General features: G+C 44.9%; 1 pseudogene; it reads right to left on the bottom strand.

The window, feature by feature from the left end:
* The window catches only part of LOC115664098 (omega-hydroxypalmitate O-feruloyl transferase-like), a 59,898-nt pseudogene extending 52,344 nt beyond the window's left edge, over positions 1-7,554 (bottom strand).
* Positions 7,555-8,489: the final 935 nt, after the last annotated feature.

The following is an 8,489-nucleotide window of genomic DNA, read 5'->3' on the forward strand; positions in this document are numbered from 1 at the left end:
CCACTCAGCAGGTAATTAATCACAACAGCACAAGGCCACAATCAGTAAGGTCCATGCACTTACCTCAGGTCCAGACGCACCTACATTCCAATCGTTATAGCACTCAATTCACTAAGCAATCACAACAAACAGTCTGGAGGCACGTGTAGCTCGTTGCACACCTATGACTCACTAAGGTCTCCCTAGTCAACTACCCCAAAAGTCGTCGCTCCTTATCACTCTAGACTTCGACCAACTCGGATCGAGCTGACCTTGCTCTGATACCAAATCAACGCGGGATGTCACGCCCCGAACCCCATCGAGCTCGCGACAAACCTCTTTGGTCGAATATTGCGACGTCCCAGGATGTCGCTGACCCCACACATCCAGAGAAAAAGCACTAGCGGAAGCAACAAACACCCAGACAATACTTAGAAATGGATAATAGGGAGAATATATATATATATATATATATATATATATATATATATATATATGTTCATTACCAAGTCAAACTTATACAATTCACACCGCTTACAAAACACATAATATACATGCACACCGGGCTTCTAAAGTTTACACCACCGATATAAAAAAGGACCAGTAGTCTGGGTATATTCTAACTCCAAAAATGGGACACTTCAAAAAGGGTTTACCTTACCCCTAAACTAACCCTTACGCCATCTAGACGGCGTCCACTCCGAGTCGGTCTCCCCATAACCCGAATCTGATTCCCCTTAAGCCACCTGCTCCTCTGAAGACTCCGAATCCACCTCGATCTCAATCGGGTTATCTTCATCCCCCGACTCTAACGGAACCTCAATTCACTCCTCTTCTTCATACTCCTTATCTGGTTCTTCCTCTGGCTCTTCTTCTGGTTCCTCCTCAGGCTCTTCTTCGGGCTCTTCTCCTTCGGTTTCCTCCTCTGGCACCGCACCTAAGTCCACATCCATCGGGTCGAACCCTGCTTGTGCTTCCTCCGGCTCCGGATCAGGCTCAGCCACTGTGGGTTCGAGTGCTGCAGGTACATGCTGATGTCCTGACTGTGCGAGGCTAGTGTCAAGACTAGCCATCTCCCCATCAGGAGGAGGTATAGCCGACAGATCCCAATCTCCCACTCTGTTAAAAGGAACATCAAAACCTCGGACGGGACCAAACTCGTCCATACCATCCCGGAAACACCAGGCGGTATAAGTGTGGGCTTGCCAAAGGGGTTGTCCTATATCTACCCAGACTACGGTGGTGTGCTTGATCCAAGCCATATTATTATCTATTGGGTACTCTACCACGGCATGCTCAGTGTGCATCGGTATGCCAAAACGCTGAGGCGGTGGCGGTGGAAGATTCATGGTCCAGGCCGGGGTTCTGAAATGGTTTGGTTAAACAACCATAAGACACGTCTCAGCAAGTAAACACCCTAAATCTCACATAGGCTAACACGTACCTCCAGACAAGTCCAAATACAATGCCACTCAATAAACACATAACATGCGCACAAATGTACTTACCTGGGCTTTTAATGCGTACAATTTGCACGTTAGTCTCAATTACACAAATTCCAACCACATGCACATTCCAAATAAATTTTCATGCCCAAAGACAAGTCGAACATATGTCATTTCCAAACTCCGCATTTCACACACACTCGTTCATGCACCACCACACTATTTTCATAAGACTTGCCAACGATCCGCGTAAATACACCTCAGGTCCACTTTCAATTCACGGTCCACGTACGACCATCTCAAATTCACAACACTTCTTAGCCCGCGTTACAGTACACGCCTCAGGCTATGTCTCTTGCCCGCGTTACAGTACACGCCTCAGGCTCAATGTCCTCCACCCACGGCACAACCCGCGTTAACGAACACGCCTCAGGTTGGCGATCTTCCGGTAATACCGGGCATCGTCCCGCGTTAAAGTACACGCCTCAGGACGGCTCAATTCCTCGCGTTACATTACACGCCTCAGGGACTTTCATGATCACATGCACGACATACCACATAAATTTTTCACCCATCCATACGCTCGAACCTCATACGAACCTCACGCATTTCGCATGCTCAATTGACACACAAACATGCCCAATTTCCAGCCAATCCAATTCAGCCCATGCACATATAGACGGGTCCACATTTCAACCAATTATTCCACAATCTGATGAGCATGCAAGGTCGCCACTAGACCCACAATCACAGCCACTAATATGAGCATAAAATCAACATATTCAAGTCTATTTCCAGCCACAATAATCCCACAAATCAGCCACGGCACCACACATCAAACCGACACGTTTAGTCCCCAAATCGAACCATACACTCATAATTTCGAACCACGATTTCCAGCATATAAATCCACCATGGTCAGCCCCTATTTAACCTCTAAACAACCACCAAATCACCACAAGTCCACCAATAAACCATCTAACATGGCAACCCTCAAATAGTCCACAATCCACCCAAAAATCGTACCTAAACTAGTCTATCGATAGCCGATATCCTAAGTAGAGTTTAGGATGCCACTTACTCGAGGTCCAAGCTAGACGAGCTAAGCAAAAAAGGGGATGGCGAGGCAACGGACAGTGGCTGCAACTTTGTCGCCGAGCGGCTCGGGGCACCGGCGAACACACGGCGGCCTTGGACGACGGCGAACGGGCGGCGACGACGACGATTTTGGCTGGGCAAGGTGAGGACGGCGGCCGAGTGAGCTGGAACGACAAGGGGGAGGAGGCGGAACAAGAGGGAGAGCTGGCGGTGGTAGGCGCCGGGCGAGCGGCATGGGGCGGCTCCGGAGAGACGGCGACGGCGTGGCTTCCGGCTGCGCGTGCGAACAACAAGGGAGGGAGAGGAGAGTTGGCCAAGTGAGAGAGAGAGAGAGGTGGTGTGATGGTGGTGGGGTAAGGCCGTGGCGACCAGGTGGCCGGACGGGCAGCAACGGGGCGGATGGTGGCGAGGAATGGCGGCGACGGGCTCGGACGGTGGCTGGCCGAGGGCGGCCGCGCGCGAACAAGGAGAAGAAGGGAGGAGGTCGGCCGGAGAGGAGGGAGTAGGAGGGGATCGTGAGGGGTGACGGAGAGAGAGAGAGAGAGAGTTTGGGAAAAGAGAGGGAAAATAGGGGAATAGGCTAGACTAGGCTATGATGGCCTAAATTATGGTCATGATGACCTAGAGGGGCAGGCTATAGGGGGTAGGTTATCATGGCCTAAACGGGTCATTATGACCTAAAAGGGTAGGCTAGGTCTAGCCTCTAGAAAAGACCATCCTACCCTTTCCACTACATCTTCCAATCCAACGGTCCAAATTCAAGCACGGGTCACATCCATCTCATCCAACGGCCGAGATTAAAAGTCTACCAAGGGCAAACTAGGAAAAGAACAAAGAGGGCAGGGGCATTTTTGTTCTTAAAATTCGTGCATAAAGGGGGCAGCCAAAAGACCAAGTTGCCCTTCCCACTTTCTTATGAGACTTAACATAATTTCAGGGGCAAAATGGCAATTTTCCATTCTCGGTCCAATTTTCGATTTTTCCTGGCAAATCCGATACATTCTAAGGCGAGCTACGCTAATGGCGACGTTGTCCAATTAATTTGTCGTGGCTTTCGAGAATTTCGATACCCCAAACTCAGATTCTAAGTAATGGCTAAATCAAACAAACGCGACTTGAGTTCGTCTCAAACTAACGGGTGGCTTTCGGGAAATTCGCATCTTCGACCCGTGGTCGATACTGAATCAAGCCATGTTTAAGTTCACTCGGATCGTGACGACCTCGGTTGTCATGTAATCGCGAGGATCGATCGCTAGTTCCGACGGGCGCGATCGTTTGGCATAGGTTTAGGGTCATTCGTCAACTCATCTCGTGGTCAAGCGGAATCACCCGCGATCCACTCGTATGACAGCGGCGAATTGATCCCTAATTATCCTTGGGTCGACCTGCATTGGCTCAAAATGTCACCTCGACAATTTTTATGGTCGAAAGTCGGTTCACGACCGAGTTTCTTTGGTCGCGCGAATTTAAATCCCTAATTAACCATTCCCTAACGGTTAGTATCCCAGGAGTGATCAGTTCCGGGTGAGATCCAACTACAAGCACGTCCATAAAATCATCCATTTCATAAATCCCAAGTTGGTCGAATTTCAGAATGTCACACAGCATATCTTCCAAAGTCTGAATCGTCTTTTCAGACTGGCCATCCGTTTGGGAATGGTAGGCCGTGCTAAACTGTAACTTTGTTCCTAATACCGTATGAAGACTTTTCTAAAAAGCGACAGTAAACTTAGGATCACGGTCTGAAGTAATCGTCACTAGCATTCCATGAAGACGAACTATTTGTTGCACGTATATCTTGGCATACCTTTCCAAGGCGAAGTCCTTTCGCACTGGCAGAAAATGTGCTGACTTTGTCAATCAGTCGACTACTACCCAAATTGAATCATGACCCCTCTAGCTCCTCGGTAATCCCATTACAAAGTCCATCGTGATGTGTTCCCACTTCCACTCAGGGATCTCCAATGGCTGCAACATTTCACCCGGTTTGCAATATTGCGCTTTCACTTGTTGGTATGTTAAACACTTAGCCACGTGCTTGGCTACATCCACTTTCATGCCGTTCCACCAATAATGCTATCGCAAGTTCTGATGCATCTTCGTACTACCCGGGTGAATACTGTAATTGCTACGGTGAGCTTCTGACAAAATCTCCTCCTTCAGTTCTGCATCACTGGGCACACACAACCGTCCATGGAACTTCAGAATCCCATCCTCGGATACCTGAAAGTCCGATTTCCTTTTTGTGACATCTATTTTCAGAATCTTCTGAATCTCCAGGTCCGTCGATTGTAAAGCGTTAATCTTAGTCTGGATTTCCGGTTCAATCCTCAATGCGGCAAACAAATTTGAGACATGACTCACTTCAAACTTAAACTCCGAATCCCGAACTCCCTCCAATAAAGTCCATTCCTTGACCATCATATGCGCAATGCTCGATTTTCGGCTCAATGCATCCACTACTTTATTAGCTTTTCCGGGGTGATACAGAATATCGCAGTCATAGTCCTTAAGGAGTTCCATCCAACGATGCTGTCTCATGTTCAATTTCTTTTGGGAGAATAAGTACCTTAAACTTTGATGGTTCGTATAAATCTGAAATTTCTCCCCACACAAGTAGTGTCTCCAAATTTTAAGAGCAAAGATAATCGCGGCCAATTTCAAGTCGTGAGTTGGATAATTCAGCTCATGCGGTCTCAATTGTCGCGAAGCGTATGCCACTACTCTTCCGTGTTGCATTAGCATGCATCCCAATCCGCTTAGCGACGCGTCACTGTAGATCTCATATCCTCCCGGACCTGACGGGATTGTCAACACTAAGGGCGGTCATCAATCTCTGCTTTAACTCTTGGAAACTCCTTTCACACATATCCGTCCATTCAAATCTCGTCTCCTTCTTTAGTAACCGTGTCAACGGTGTCGCTAATGCCGAAAACCTTTCCACGAAGCGTCTGTACTAATCTGCTAGGCCCAAGAAGCTCCGAACCTTGGTTACTGTTGTCGGCCTCGGCCAATTTGTGACAGCTTCGATCTTCGTTGGATCCACTACAATTCCTTCTCCGGATACCACATGTCCTAAAAACGCTACACGATGAAGCCATAATTCGCACTTTCTCAACTTAGCGTAAAGTGCATGTTCCCTTAAAGTCCGTAGAACCTTTTCCAAATGTAACTCATGCTCGGCAGAACTCTGGGAGTATACCAAGATATTTGTTGACACCTAATTTTTAGCCGACGCGTCATTAAAAGTAGAAAATTCGAGATTATGATTTCCGATCGCGACGGAACCCGTTTCTTGAACAAAAAGTGTCGTTTTTAATTCTGTTTGTTGGCCTAGCTTCTGTAAACAATTTTCTATTCATTTCATGCAAAAACCCGAAAAGTCAAATGGTTGACTTTCGCGTTGACTTTTTGGTCAACTTTTTGACCAAAAGTCAATCCCGGGTTAAATTGGGGCTTTTCGCATAAAAAAGATTCCTTTCAAGTTCAATTTTACTTTAGAAGTGGAAATTTTAGAAAAATTCAAAGATTTGATCATAAAATCAAACTCCTAGCAAAAAGTCAACTAGGGTTTCACTTTTGGTCAAACCTTTGACCAAAAAAATTGAAAAATATAAAAATCTAAAAATCATCTTATTTTACATTCAATTTGACTTTGGCATTTGAAATTCTACAAAAATCGGTTTAGAATCAACTTTTTCCCAATTTGCGGAATTTGGTTCAAATCGGCCAAAAATGAAATTACTTCATTTCTAGTCATTTTTTTAGGTTAGTTTTCTTCACGACATTTGATCTAGAGGTCATATTAAATTCAATTTTGGAACAAATTTTGTAATTCCAAGCCAAAAGCAAAATTCCCCAATTTTGGCCCTAATCAGTGATTTGGATCGATTCTTCATGATTTGCGCAATTGAGACACGAATGAGCCTAATTTCTTATATTAAATCCAAATTCAAAATCAATTTTGGAAGATTCACATGAATTTGAGCCAATTTGATCAATTTAGTGATCCAATGATTGAGAAATCTAAGAGTAATTGATTCAATTTGTGCAATTCAACTTGACCCACTCTATACTAACATCCAATTTGATGAATTGAGGCTCAATTTGATTAATTGAACTTCAATTAAATTTGTTAGTCTAGCTTGGCCATGCAATTACTCAAATTAAAGAACAATTGAGCTAAACAAATTAAATTGGATCAATTTGTGCATAAGTTTCAAATTGGTTCGATCCAATTTAATCGAATTCAATATTAATTGGATCATTTAATAATGATAGGAATCAAATTATACAAAATTGGAACAAGTTGAGCAAAGGATTGAACCGGTTCAACCCGATTAAACTCGGGTCAAATCGGTCCAACCGGTTCAACCCGGTTTGACTCGAATTGAACCGGTCCGGTTGGACCAGCCATTTTCCAATAAAAAATCCGACGGCCGGTGATCTATTCCGACCAGCCAAGGCTGATCACGTCCATTTGAGCCCAAAATGACAAAAATGCCCTTAAATAAAAATTACAAAAATACCCCTAAGTGAAATTACTAAAATGCCCTTCATTAAGGATTAATCAAATTACTTAGGGGGTAAGCAAATCAATCATGGCCATTCATTTAGAATTGATCATGTCCATCCATAATGCCATGTCACCAATCCTTAGCCCTTAAGGAATATTCTTAATCATTAAGGATGCATTCTAGGCCATTGGATCAATCTAAGGGCTAGAATTCAAAGTTGAGGGGAGTATATAGTTTTTTTTCCCTCCAAAATTGGGAGGACTCACATTTTCATATCTGAATTCTCTATCCTCTCTTCCCTCTCTCTCTCTAGCCCACGTATTTCTCTCCCTCTTGCTCTCTCTCTCTCTCGGCCACTAGCCTTTCCACCTCCTGCCGGCCGTTTTCCGGCGAGCCGCCGCCTCACCGCCGTCCTCCACGGCGGCACAAGGCTGGTCGCTAGACCAGCTGTCCTTGCTGGTGGCCGAAACTGCTCTGTCCGGCGTGATCTCCTCCACGGCAACATCACCAGGCATAGTCGCGGTGATTGAATTAGCCGGTTCAAGCGGCTGAATCGGCCTAGCGGCGAGTCCCTCCGGCGATCCCGAACCACCAGCAGCCTTCCTTGGTGATTTCACGTGGGTGTGGTGGCCGGCTTCCCATTGAACGACCACCGGATCGCTTCTTTCTACTTGATTTTTCGTTATTAGTTCATTAGCGCGAAATCGAGTCGGTTTTCACTATAGCTTGTGCACTCGATTCTCATAGGTTTATCGAGCTTTCCGAGACTTCTCCTTGCTGCTCTTGATCTGAATACGGAGACCGGATCGCTCGATTGCGCGACGAAGCATCATTAAACAAGTTAAGTACACTTGGATGTTATTCTGTAGATTTGTGTACAGAGAAACCTGCATGTTTGAGATGCTGATTTCAGCTCGTTAATGTCAAAATCTTGCAAAGTGATGAACTAGAGAGTCGTAAAAAACGTATCAAGCTTCGATTTGATATATTGCATGCCTCAATCAGACTTAGTTTGCTAGGTCAAAACTTTTTCGGAAGTTAGGATCAGAATCTGGAATGTGATGTTCAAGTCTGTTCTGATGATTTCCTGATTGACGTTGTGCTATTATATGATTTTTCTGATTTTCTACGATCGTTTTTTGAAGAAACTTCCTTCATGAAAGTCGTAGAATACATCTTAATCTGTTCATCATAAAATTTTCATAAAATTCCGACTATGTTAGGATTGTACGATCTGCAACGCCATATATACAAAGATGTGGTGACAGACTAGTTTCTGACTGACCTTCATGTGTTCTTCGATTTTTATAAATTCATGTGTTCAAAATATGAAAAATTTTTCTTCACGAAAGTTCACACTGAGATCGAGATCTCACTACAAAAAAACAAGGATTTAGCCACGGAAAATTAGCGACGAATAATTTTTCGTCAGTAATTTCTGACGAAGAAA

Source organism: Syzygium oleosum, unplaced genomic scaffold, assembly GCF_021117445.2.
Source record: "Syzygium oleosum isolate NSW1041296 unplaced genomic scaffold, Sole_v2.1 Sole_v2.10, whole genome shotgun sequence".
In the NCBI taxonomy this organism is placed as follows: Eukaryota; Viridiplantae; Streptophyta; class Magnoliopsida; order Myrtales; family Myrtaceae; genus Syzygium; species Syzygium oleosum.